Source organism: Fundulus heteroclitus, unplaced genomic scaffold, assembly GCF_011125445.2.
Source record: "Fundulus heteroclitus isolate FHET01 unplaced genomic scaffold, MU-UCD_Fhet_4.1 scaffold_98, whole genome shotgun sequence".
In the NCBI taxonomy this organism is placed as follows: domain Eukaryota; kingdom Metazoa; phylum Chordata; class Actinopteri; order Cyprinodontiformes; family Fundulidae; genus Fundulus; species Fundulus heteroclitus.
The window spans coordinates 581,157-593,761 of record NW_023397450.1 but is presented as its reverse complement, the minus strand read 5'-3'; the positions used below and the strand labels follow the sequence as shown (position 1 = coordinate 593,761).

General features: G+C 37.8%; 2 long non-coding RNA genes across 4 annotated transcripts; both read left to right on the top strand.

Moving 5' to 3' along the window:
* The first annotated feature begins 436 nt into the window (after positions 1 to 436).
* Positions 437 to 2,291, top strand: LOC118562579. The gene is made up of 4 exons (XR_004930679.1): positions 437 to 539; positions 1,987 to 2,014; positions 2,123 to 2,152; positions 2,236 to 2,291. It is a non-coding gene; the product is annotated as an uncharacterized LOC118562579 (long non-coding RNA).
* A 7-nt stretch (positions 2,292 to 2,298) lies between these two features.
* Positions 2,299 to 6,432, top strand: LOC118562574. 3 transcript variants are annotated; one of them, XR_004930674.1, is made up of 5 exons: positions 2,299 to 2,319; positions 3,132 to 3,200; positions 3,780 to 3,827; positions 3,905 to 4,102; positions 6,144 to 6,432. It is a non-coding gene; the product is annotated as an uncharacterized LOC118562574 (long non-coding RNA). The 3 variants fall into 3 exon arrangements; XR_004930672.1 differs by lacking the exon at positions 3,780 to 3,827; XR_004930673.1 differs by lacking the exon at positions 2,299 to 2,319 and having other exon boundaries at positions 2,703 to 3,200.
* Positions 6,433 to 12,605: the final 6,173 nt, after the last annotated feature.

The window sequence follows — 12,605 nt, the reverse complement described above, 5'->3', positions numbered from 1 at the left end:
GTAGAGTTTCAGCAAAGTTTGTTTGTGTTAGCCACATTTGTTTTACATAATTTTTTTAGGCTAGTAAATTTGCATATTTTATTACCAGTTTTACACTGTGGAGCATTTTTTATGATCATACTCTCTTATTTGTAACCTTAGTTTTTCCTGTAACAATAGCAGTGTTTTTTTATTCAGGTACAAGTTTACCTTTATTTTTAAAGCTATAATTGTCCATAACATTTTTTATTGTTAAAGTTATGCTGACAATAATAATTACATTTTTATATGAAAGAATAATTATTTCATCATTAGAAAGTTTATATACCTCAAACTTGTTTCTATACTGCCATAGATACTGCTGAATAATGAAGAACAAGGCCTGTTTTAGTGGGTTTTAGCTTTTTAAAGCTTAACTTTCTCTGTTGTTTCATCAGAATGAAGAATACCCTCTTAAAGTGACTCTTAACAACTGTGAACACAATTTGTATTACAAATATGTCACTGAGAATAATAACAAGGGTGGATTCAACATTGACTTGTCCATCACAATCGATAAGGTAAGTTAAGATGCCTAGATTTTTATAGGTCTGCTTTTAGGGAGCATTTAAGTTTATCATTTAACTAAAGTGGAGATGTAGAAACAGGCTTAGACCACGAAAATAAAGCTTTGCTTTGGTATTGTTAGTATTATTAGCATTAATTAAACTGCTTCAAGCTAAATGTAAACGTACTTGATACCATCACTGAAGAATGTACAGAATGATTTAATACAAAATCTATAAAGTGACCTCTAAAGAACCCCGCCTCTCGCCCATTGACAGCTGGAGATAGGCACCAGCCTCTGAGAAAGATAATAGTAGAGGCTATACAAGTGAATTTGTAAGTACCTGATTGCGGTCGTTTATGTGAGGTCTATCCATAAGAAAAATGCTTAATAGTGGCTGTGAGGAGCCAAAGGACCCCACCAGGGCAGCAAGGCAGACGCCAAGGGAACCAGAACCCCAGATGCCCGAAGGAACCCCCAAGCACAGGGGCCAACACAGGAAAGCTGCCTCCCCCATTCCAGGGAAGAGGAGAGATAATCACCACCTCCTCCCTGCCAACAGTCACAATGCCTGGCCAAGCACTCAGTCCCAGAGCCCAAGAGAAGTTATAGTCAGAGAGGCGGTCCACAGGGCAGAGGTTTCCAGAGGGACTAGGCAAGAGGGCTATCCGGAGTCCAGGGAAGATAATTTGGAACTAGCGGCATACGCACCATGCAGATGTATCCAAGCAGGGCAGAGACAGGAGACAGAGCTGAAGTCCAGGCTTGAGTTGTTATGATAAACAGGAGAATCCAGATAAGGGCAGTGGCAGACAGATTTGCTCGACAGGCAAGGCAGGAGGTCAGTGTCAGTAGCAAAACAGGAATGAGACAGGTCAGTAACAGGAGGTCAATACCAGGAGCGCTAGATAAACGGTAAATGGACTGAACTTATATAGCACTTTTCCAGTCATGCTGACAACCCAAAGCGTTGTACACTAAAACCACATTCACCCAATTCGCTCTCACTAACACACCGAGACGCTGCTCAGTAGGCAATTTGGGGTTAAGTGCCTTGCCCAGGGGCACATCAACATTTGGCAAGGGGAAGCTGGAATTGAACTCACAACCTTCTGATTGCAAGACGACTACTCAACCCATCAAGCCACAGTCGCCTCTCGATATAGTGTTCCTCCCAGGTACAACAGCTCCCAGTAATTCGAGTTGCCAAAGGTGAAATCACTCAGAGCAGTTTGCAGGTGAATCACAGGAAGCAGGGTGTGATGTCACAGGAATGCAAACAGCAGGAACAGATGGGGACCGTTACACCAGACCTGAGAGCTTTGGCAAGTAGAATGGTGGATCTGGTTGGATTTACTATTTCTGGCCCAAATAGCTCTACAAAAGGTTTGAGGGCAGCTTATATATTGAATACATGTCCATTCCTAAATGTTGTTTCTGGATGTTTCTTTTGTGTGTAGGACATCCAGAAGGAAGACGGATCTAAGGGTTCGTCATTTTCCTTTGATCACTTTTAAAATTCAACTTTTAGGTGAACAAAAAGCTGAAAAATTGATCATCTAAGGCTAAAGTTTAAACTGCCTGTTCTCTCTGCAGATGCTCAACCTGCACAACATGAACGTTCAGGTAAGTTAACGCAATCTTATTTAGAAACCGTTTCAAAGATAAGTTAATTGGCAACCTCTGTGTCCAAATCTCTGTTTGCTTAGGTGATGTGGAGATGCAAGCGGAAGAAGAGAAGGAGCAATATGAACTGATAGAGTATAAACCACATTCTTTGGCAAACTCAACAGGTGGGTTTAACCTCAAAGAATCAGAATGAACATTATTAAAACCTTTTAATGTATAATATAAAACAAGGTATGTGCTAGAGTTTTTAAATAGTAAATAACTATATATGCATCTGTACATTTATACATACAGAGGGTTAAAAAGAAATCCTGCAGAGTAGCTCATTAACCTTGCTGTAAGGTTTTCATTTGAGACTCAACCTGGGTAAAAAAAAAACAACTGATTGGCGTGTTTTAACCGTACGCACTCAGCAATCCAAAACCTTATTAATCTCACAGGAAAAGATCTATAGCTATAGTTGCTCCATCAAAGAAAATTATAGATTTATTCTCAACAAGATCCATGAGGCAGCAGAGTGCAGACTTGCAATAGTGGAAATAGCACAAAGGAGGAGATCAAAATGTAGGATCTGACAACACAGGAGAAGAAAAGGGGTTTAAAATAGAGGAGAAAGCAGAGATGAAAGCAGGTGAAAGTAATCAACTAGACAAGAGACAGATTAAAGACATGATGAACTGACAGTGTACACACAGAGGAGGAACTGACCAAAATGGGTGCAAGACCTCGAAACTTAACAAAATCCATAAACAATGCAAAGGAATTAAAGAAAGCCTAACCCAAAATTAACAACATCCCAACACAAACACCTAAGGATCGTGACATATAGACAATGAAACTGCACAATGTTAAAAAAGCTTTGCAGTAATGACAACATGGCATGTTTTCCTTAGATATGTCACATAATGTTTAGGTTCAGTTTCAGCCATTCTTTAGCTGAAGCTCCTAAGGTTAAACATGTTTCTTTTCTTTCCAGGATCAGAAACTGACACTGGTAATTGGTTCTCACGCCTGCTTTTTTCTCGGACACCTACCAGGGACACAGGTCTGTTGTTTTTTTTAATTGTTTTTTTATAAAAACATCTTTGGTAGAAAAATACACCCTAAAGTTAGTAAAGTGTACTTGTATAAAATTGCAATATCATTAAATTAGTGTTGCTGATTTATTTGAAATAATTATTCATGACTGCGATTGACTGGCGACCTGTCCAGGGTGAACCCCGCCTCTCGCCCATTGTCAGCAACCCCTCATGATAGGGATAAGCGTGATGAAAAATAGATGGATGTATTCATGATTAAAACATCTTTTTTAACTTTTTACTGACTACATTTGTCTTAAACTTAGTTTTACATTAATTAACCCCCTAACATTTGCCCCAAAACATTGAAAAACAATTTTCTTCGCATGCGTCTTAGACCATGAGGAGCACATAGAAAAGCCTGGTTTTCTGATTTTGCCCTAAATGTACCACAACATACTTTAGAAATTATGCCTTTCATAATTTCTTACCCTTATGGGTAAGAAATTATAAACTGTATTAAAGTGCTGGCAAGTTGAAGTGCTGGTTTAATATGCTGCAACATTGTTTTTTTGTTTTTTTTTTTTACTATTATTTCCAATTAGGAGTGAGCTTTTTTGATTCTAAAAAATCTGACCAGTCAAATGAAAAAAGTGAGTCAAGCTTCTTTTCTTTTTGTTTTGAAATGTGTAAAAGTCAGCAGACATTGATGGTCTTTTCCAAACCACAGGGAAGGTGAAGGTCCACTTTATATCCAACCACGATACGTTTGGTGCTGATGATGCCATAAAGAAAAAGTTAAAGAGCAACATGGGGTCATCACTACAGGAAGAAAAAAGAAGGGAGAAATGCAACATGATTGTTGTCTTCTGTCCAGTCGACCGCAGTGTTGAATCAGGTGTAAACTCAATGATGGAAGCTACAGCAGGTAATGAAAATATTTATAACATTACCTTCATTCTACAGCTTTAAAAATCTGGTTCCACCTGGATGCTTTTGATTTATCACATTTCACAACATCTTTATGGAATATAAGCATTTCTCAGATTAATCAAACCTTTCCAGTTGGTCAAAGTTTCCCGTAGTTCTAGATGTCTTAATGTTTTCTGGGTTTTCTCTGTAATTCTCTCAAAGGGTTAATTGTGCCCATGTCAGCATCAGCTGCACGTAAACACCAGTGCTTGTAGCATTTAAAAGATGGTGGGTTTTAATAAACCAGGTATGCTGGATTTTCTTGCTCCTCCAGGTACCTGGGCAAAGTGAGCATATGGTAATTTTCTTAGGGTTCCTGCAATTTAATTTATAAATAGGTAGCGTACTTCTGCTGTTGTTGGATTTTGCTGCAACCATACATGTCCCTTTAGTGGACTGACACACAACCCAAAATTACTGAAATTAGAGTTTAAGCATCTAAACAAATTAATTTGAATTTGTAATGTATTTGTGAGCAAAGAATGTATTAATCTCGTCATAGTGAGGAACTAACAAAGATGAAATGATGACAAGATCGCATGAAGTTGGTTATCAATTTTTCTCAGAAGGTGAGATGTGAGGTGCACTGCTAAAATTTGTTTAAAATAAACCATACAGTTTCTGTGAAGTTCTGTGCAGTAGTAAAATTGGGACATGCATGATGACTTGTTGTTTTAATGAGAAAATACACAAGTGTGTTCAGAGAAAGAGATAAGCTAAGGAGAGGTGGAACACAGTGAGGAGTGAAGAGATTTGCCAGTAGTGGAGGGAGATTCAGCCTAAGGTGAAGAGGTAGCTAAAGCCAAACAACCATCTTATACAGAATTGTATGACAGATTGGACGATAAGGTATTGGAAAGGTAGGAACATTGTAATGTTCTGTTGTGGTTCTGGTTATTTTTTCAGTTTAGGATTATTTCTGTTTCTTGTTTTGAATTTATGTGTAGCCTGTTTTTGTTATCTGGCCTTTGTTATTAGTTTTTATTTCAGCCCGTGTCTGTTTAGTCTTATTTCTTACCTTAGGTTTTTGTTATCAGTCTTATGCTCCCTTTATCATCTCCACCTGTTTTTGTTAATTAGTCCCGCCCTGCTCTCCTGTCCTGTTGCCTATTTAAGCCCGCCTTCGTTTTCAATTAGTTGCCGGTATATCTCATCTCGTCCCTGTCCGCTACCTCGTGGTAAGAGCTTTGCAGCATCTGTTTTATTCTCTGTCTGTTGCCCTGCATGATCTGTCCCGTTTTTGAGTTTGTCCCAGCCTTTGCCTTTTTGTCAACCTGGAGGATCCATCATCTATGTCAATAAATACCTCTTTAGCATCAGCTCCGTGTTTGGCTAAACTTTGGATTTCACCACAAGCAATCATTACAAACATGGGAAATATTCATACACATTGGCCAGGCTGAGGGACAATTCATGTACATTTGAAAACAACTTTACTTTTGAGTAAAACAAGTAAATAATGCTGAATCCAACATGAGTACTTTAAAGAAATTGTACAAACATGCAAAAACCTATTTGTTTTGTGGATTAATGAGAGAGATTTACATATGTTTCTACATGCCACTGTTAATACAGTTCTGTATAATATGAATAAACTCACAAAACATTTTAATTTGATTTTGAAATATTATCTAATCTTTTGAGAGATAGCTTTTTCATTTCGTATAAAAATGGGTAAAAACAATGTTTAAATCATCTCACCACCAGGAGAATTAATTATCATGGATTAAACTGTTTAAAACTGTTATAGGTAATCACCCTACTTATTCACTAGTTAACTACAAATTTAAAGTCTTGTTATGATTTTTAACATAAGAACTTCTACTAAGACACTTTTACAGAGTATGATTAATTTCTCAGTGCAGACTGGTATCAGAGGTCCAGGATTTAATTGTGTTGCTATTCATATTTAGACTGAGAGAAAATTGTATTTTCTTTAAATGGAGTATAGCTCCTCTTGACCACTTTGAGATGTTTTTTCTTTCATTCTTTTCCAGTTTCATCTTCTGGTAAACCCGTCATTCTAGTTCTGATGCATCACACCAGAGACCCGGACTATTCCACTGGACTATATGACCCTCGTGAATCGTGGAACAATGTTGTGCATTATGTTCATGTTCTGTACCATGAGACTACACAAGGATTACTGACATATTCTGATATTGACCAGGCAATCAATGGCATTCAACAATTCCTACTAAAGAAACAACAGTTTGTTTGAAGTGTGCTTTATCGGTCTTGTTTAAAAATGTTTTAGCTCAGTAGTCCATTTCTTCATTGCATTTCTTGACTGTGTGTGTATATATATATATATATATATATATATATATATATATATATATATATATATATATATATATATATATATATATATATATATATATATATATATATATATATATATATATATATATATAAACAAACTGCATGTTTCTGTAGATTCTACAGAAGTTTTAGGGCTCAGAACAATTGGTAAATAAAGAAAACAGAAGCAGAAGCTAAACAGTTGCACTGCAGATAATCTGGTCCAGATTTTACTTCACACAGTAACACTGCAGTCAACCTCCTGTTGACTGGATGGACTTCCTGTGATTTCATCCCTGTGATTTTTTTGCTTCTCAACCCTTCTCAGGCAGACAGTAGCATTAACTTTTCTTTTTCTTTCCAACAAGCTTTCCCTTTCTGACCTCAGTTTTTTTTCCAGTTATGTTAAATGTTATTCAATTTTAAAAATGGGAAAGCAGGAAATTGTTGTAGAAACAAAACTTAATAACTGAACTTAAAGGTAGGGAACAGTAAATGTTCTTCTTGTTGAAATTATTTTACAGTACTTGCTTGAATATACATCACAAGCTATGTTTCTTAAACATATTACAAATAAAACTGTCATGTTTAATGTTCTCTGCGTTATTTTCTGCAGCTTTACCATGAGACAAAAACACAGCGGACTGAATAAACCATGTAAATATTCTTTTGTTGTGTATTTTCTATTGTTTTACTTCAATTCTCTTAGTTTTTATAGCTTAACATGCATCTCCCAGTGCAATGTAATGGTCCATTTGTGAGACACATAAATGTTATTGGCATAAATTATCTTGTTACCACCTCCGATTTCACCACTCAGAGCTGTATCTTTCACACTGATATCTACAATCACCACAATGAATGTCTGACTTGCCTAGACACGGTTGGTGAACTAAAGACAACTGTCTCCCTGTCCTATAATGCACCAGTCTCACTTCCTGCTGACCGATTATGTCACCCTGTTCACCTCAGCTGCCTCTATCGGCTGCCCAGAGATTAATTTGGCATTAATGGTCAGTGTAAAGCCACAATGTAAGGCTGCTTAAATAATCATAAATAGTGTCTAACCATTTTTGTTTTATGCATTTGACAAAAGTTCAAATAAATGAACTTAAACTCTTCCCTAAAGAAGGAAATATTCTTTAGGGTTCATAAAATGTGTTGACTTGTAGCCCATGACCTTTTTTTTAGCATTTTCCCATTAAATACTGTGATGTTATTGTTTAAAAACATAATAGGGAATGGAGCAAACCGAAGAGTTAAAAAAATATGACCCTAACAGAATATGATGATATCCAGGCAGCACCGGGAGCTACTAAGTTTAAAAAAAATGATGAATTTGGCACTGTTACAGACTCCAAGTATGTATGTAAGGGCTGAAAAGTGTGCAGTATTTAACATAATATGTCCCAGTAATTTTATGCAAGACCACCTGGTGGCCAAGGGCCCACACCAACCCCTGGCAGCACAAGCCCCCCAGAACCAAGTAGAGAGGACATCCTGAACATGCTGGGCAGGCACCAGCCCCCCGTGGCCCCTCAGAATTTAGAGGGACCAAGGTAAGGAGGACACATTACCATCCCACCTGGTGACATTCAGAAGGGTGGGATGCTCTGCAGGGAACAGCCTGTCCTTTTTGTTGTCCAGGGAGCAGGTGTTACAGGTAAATCGGTCCTTGGGAACCTTTCTATCTGCTAAATGCGACACCACCACTATGGCGCAGAAACCGTGGTTAGAAATTGTATTGTAGTTAACTATTATATAATGTAAAAGAGATTCTGGGTGATCTTAAATGCATCGGGAGAGAAAACAATAAAATATTTTTTTTATCCATTTTGTTGAGCTGGGTGGCCAGGTTTTTTTTATTTTAGGGAGGGTGCAACAGAAAAGATTTGAGAACCACTGTTGTAAACTGATTCACTGTTGCTCCTCTGTCTGCAATAAGATAGAGCATACCTAAATAATATATGGTCTGAATCAATCAGCAAACACTCAAATATACACCTTTTTAAAGCTAAAACTGATTAAAAAATACTTTAAATCTACCTTTGGCAGAGAAAGCCTGAGTGGACTGACTGGCTATCGTCAGTTTCATGCATGAGATTAGAAGCCACATTTCATTTGACGACAATATAACTGATTCTAGAGAGTCTGCTGGACCACCTTAGTGCAACTAGAACCACACTAGGATTGATAAACTTACCGAAGTATTTTAAAGTCTATTCTCTGAGATGCAGGCAGCCAGTGTAAGGACTTTAGAACTGGGGTTATGTTCTCTACTTTCTTAGTCTTAGTGAGGACGCGGGCAGCAGCGTTCTGGATCAGCTGCAGCTGACTGATCCACTTTCTGGGCAGACCTGTGAAAACATCGTTGCAGTGAATTAGTCGACTAAAAATAAACACATGGATTAGTTTTTGAGATCCTGCTGAGACATTAGTCCTTTGATCCGGGAAATGTTTTTCAGGTGATAGAAAGCCGACTTTGTAATTGTACTGAGATACTTTTGGAGGTTCAGGTCAGAATCCATCACTACACCCAGATTTCAAGTCTTATCAGTTGTGCCTTGCTGAAGCCACTGAAGCTGTGCACACATTTTTTAATGCTTGTATTGGTCCAAAAATAATTACTTCAGTTTTGCTTTTATGCAATTGAAGAAAATTTTAGCACATCCATGCATTGATTTCTTCTAAGCATTTATTCAGTACTTTTATTGGTTGATATTCTGGTGACATGGTGATGTAGAACTGTGTGTCGTCTGCATAATGATGGTACCTGATGTTGTTGTTCATAAGGTATGTAAATTAATAAATCATTTGGTGTTGAGTATTTTTATTTGTATAGGGTAAAGCAGGGCACCAAAAAAAACCATTTTGCTTAGGACACCCAAATATCCAGGTCTGTCCCTAATGTTACTGAGTCTGTTGAGTGAGGTATTTTTTTTCTTCTTTTTATTTCTTTGTTTTAGATATTTATAAGTGAGCTATATAATCTGGATCACGTGAAACATTAACAGACCTCCGGAAAGGAAACACAATAAGCACAATGTATGTAGTAGGTGAGCTTTTGAGGACTGTCTGTGGAACATAACATGCATGCATCTCTTCACCTCCAAAATCTAAGCACCAGATCAGTTATCCATTTCAATTTTAAATTTTTTGCCACAAAGAGAATCCCCTTAATATACAAGATCACAGTGGGCAGCTCACAAGCCCTCCAAGCTGCATTAAACAATGCTTAACTCTGTTAGCTGGGCTACTGGAGACATGCCTCAACAGTTTTTATTGATTGCTTTGACGCAGCAGTTCAAAACAGTTAACGCAGAGGCCTAAACAGTGGCAAAAATGGTCAAAATTACACATTTTGTTTGCAAAAGGCTCCAACTGTGCCAAAACATTTATATATGAAGCAAAAACAAATTTTGCCCTCAAACAACACAACTTGCACACAAATGTTTGAGCCCTTTCAATCATTCATTACACAAGGGACAAGAAAATACAAAATACCACACTCAATGTGAATCAGTGCAGAATTGCTGGTTCATTGCAGCCAATGACTGTACGCAGCTTACATGTCAGTGTCATTTGTAGTCAAATTTGCCTTCTTGCAAAAAATGGATCCAGAATCAAATTTGCTGTGATCCAAATTTTATTGATTATTCATTCTCTTTTTACAGATTGTGGCTAAAAATGAAATATTCCAACAGAAGATACTAGAGCTGTCTCTTCTCTCTTGACGAATAGACATCATGGCCTCATCTTTATCACACTCAATACTTTTCATTGTGATGCAGCTAGGGAAAAATCTTCCTGCATGCCTGATCCATCCTTGACGTGCCTCTGCGTCTATATCTTGGGCAGCAGCAGTCATTGCATTGAGCAAGGATCTGCTCATAGGGGCAGTGATCATATACCTTCAATCTCCATGCACTGAATAATTCCTCTATAGGAATAGATAGAGATATATCTGTATAAACTGTATAGCAACATTACCTGTTCTCCAGTCAAAAAACTTACAATGGATGCGACCGTGTTTCTATTGAGAACAGGTTAGACTCTTTGTCCAGCCTCTCCAAGTGAAAGGCCATGATTTACCACAGTTGCTCGAATTTCATCTGTAACTTTAGCCCTTCCAGCTACACCTCCACCTCGCACACAGACTCCTTTTCCCTGAGCCATCTACCTTTTACTCTGACTCATCTGCCTTAGACCATCCATGCTTACAAAGAACAACACACACGGCACATGCCTGCAGACTGCAAGCCTTATAAAATTTGATTGCAAATTGAAAAGTTGTGTAAAGAAGTGTAAATCGGGTGCTTCAGTGATTTCATACCGATCAAGAAGTTTCTAAGAGCTTGGAACATATGGTTTCTGTTTGACTACCACAGCTAAAGCAAGGTTGCCATTTTCTTCAGGTCAAAGCAATCAATAAAAACCGCAACAGCCAATGCCTGGTCCATTGCTTCTCAAACTCCAGCAATTAGCCCACAACATTCAGATGCATGTTCATGCACGGGTGGCTAGCCCAGGTTTGCAAACAAGAGACTGGAACAGCACTGAAAAATGGTGTGTAATGCCATACCATATTCCGATACATTTAGCTCTTTACCTAAAATAATGAAATTTTGCTTATTGTCCCTTCAAAGGCAAATAAGGATATGTTCACTGAGTAAAATTGTTTTAATATTCATTTGGAGATCTATATTTTTTCCTAACAGTAAATTATGCAAATTAAATGTAATGACACAGAATTTACAGTTTTTTCCAGTCGCTTTGGTGCATTTCTCGCAACAGAATTAAACTTTACACAACACTCAGTGCAACCTCCACAACGCTTAGTTGTTTAGGCGCAACCTAGTGGCAGTTTGATGTTTGTTTTATCCAGTGGCATATACTTTTAGATATGTAGCAATTGAATAAATACAAATATCTGCAAAATTATCACTTTTGACTTGCTTTTGATCACTATTAACTTGCTTTTCTCATGTCGGTCGAAATAAATTATTCTTGTACAGGCTGAATAATCATTGTTCAAACGACTAATAATCTTTATTTAATTTCTTTTGCCATTGCACAGAACATTTTTGAACATGTCAAACATTTTGTTCATCCAATTTCAAAATAATTTTTTTGTGTTTCCATGAAAATGTCACTAAATAACTTTTCTAAGGTGAACCTATTAGTTGCAACCAATGGCAAGCCTCTTCTTCACGGTCACTCACAGTTGAATTCCATGAACCCCCACTTTACAAGTATGTATAAACCAGGAGACAGGACCGGCATGAGACGCATACTGTGTCTACAAAACTGCAATACATGGAAGGTTAGCGTCGTGGAAGAGAGGTGAGGACGCGTGGAGGAAAGGGACAAAACCGGGGAAGAAGAAGAAGAAGAAGACATAGACAGATTCCTGATAAAATCAGGGCAAACCTTGTGGAACTTGTGGTAAATCATGGCCTCACAATGGCTGAGGCGGGTCGAAGGGTGCAGCCAGGTGAACAGAACAGGTGAGCATACTGTAATTTAGGGTTATTCATAACAAACTAATTTTCTCTGCACTATCATAGTCATACAAGCTTGCATTGGAACATGACCTTTTAACCATTCACATGTAGACTTACAATTTACTATAACTCTAGCTCAGATTTGGTGTTGCATTGTGTGCTGTAGTGTTATAGTAAAGAAAAGAGTATTGTAGTACAGTACTGTAAAAATTGAGCATGTTTACTTTTTTGCACCTCAAAAAGGATTGCAAGACGACTAAGAAGAAGTCCCCTTTTAACGCTGCAGCAAAAGGAAAGCATTTGAGCAATGGTGCTTGCAAACAATGCTTTTTTTCACTCTCTTTATGGCGTATCCTGGATTTAGAGGCCAGGGAACCACTGCAAACATTTGTATATCTTGATGAAGCGGGATTCAGTTTGACAAAAGGCATGGAAAAAATCGCATTGGACAGAGAGCCAACATTGATGTCCCAGGCCAATGAGGAGGGAATATTATAATGTGTGCAGCAGTCTCAGAAAAAGGCATCCACACCCATATTTTCCGTCTGGGTCCGTACAACACATATCTAGTAGTTTGGGATAATGTAAGTTCCACCACTCTGTTGTGGTCAGGCAGTGATTTGCAGAACATGACAGGTCTTCTTGACGAGT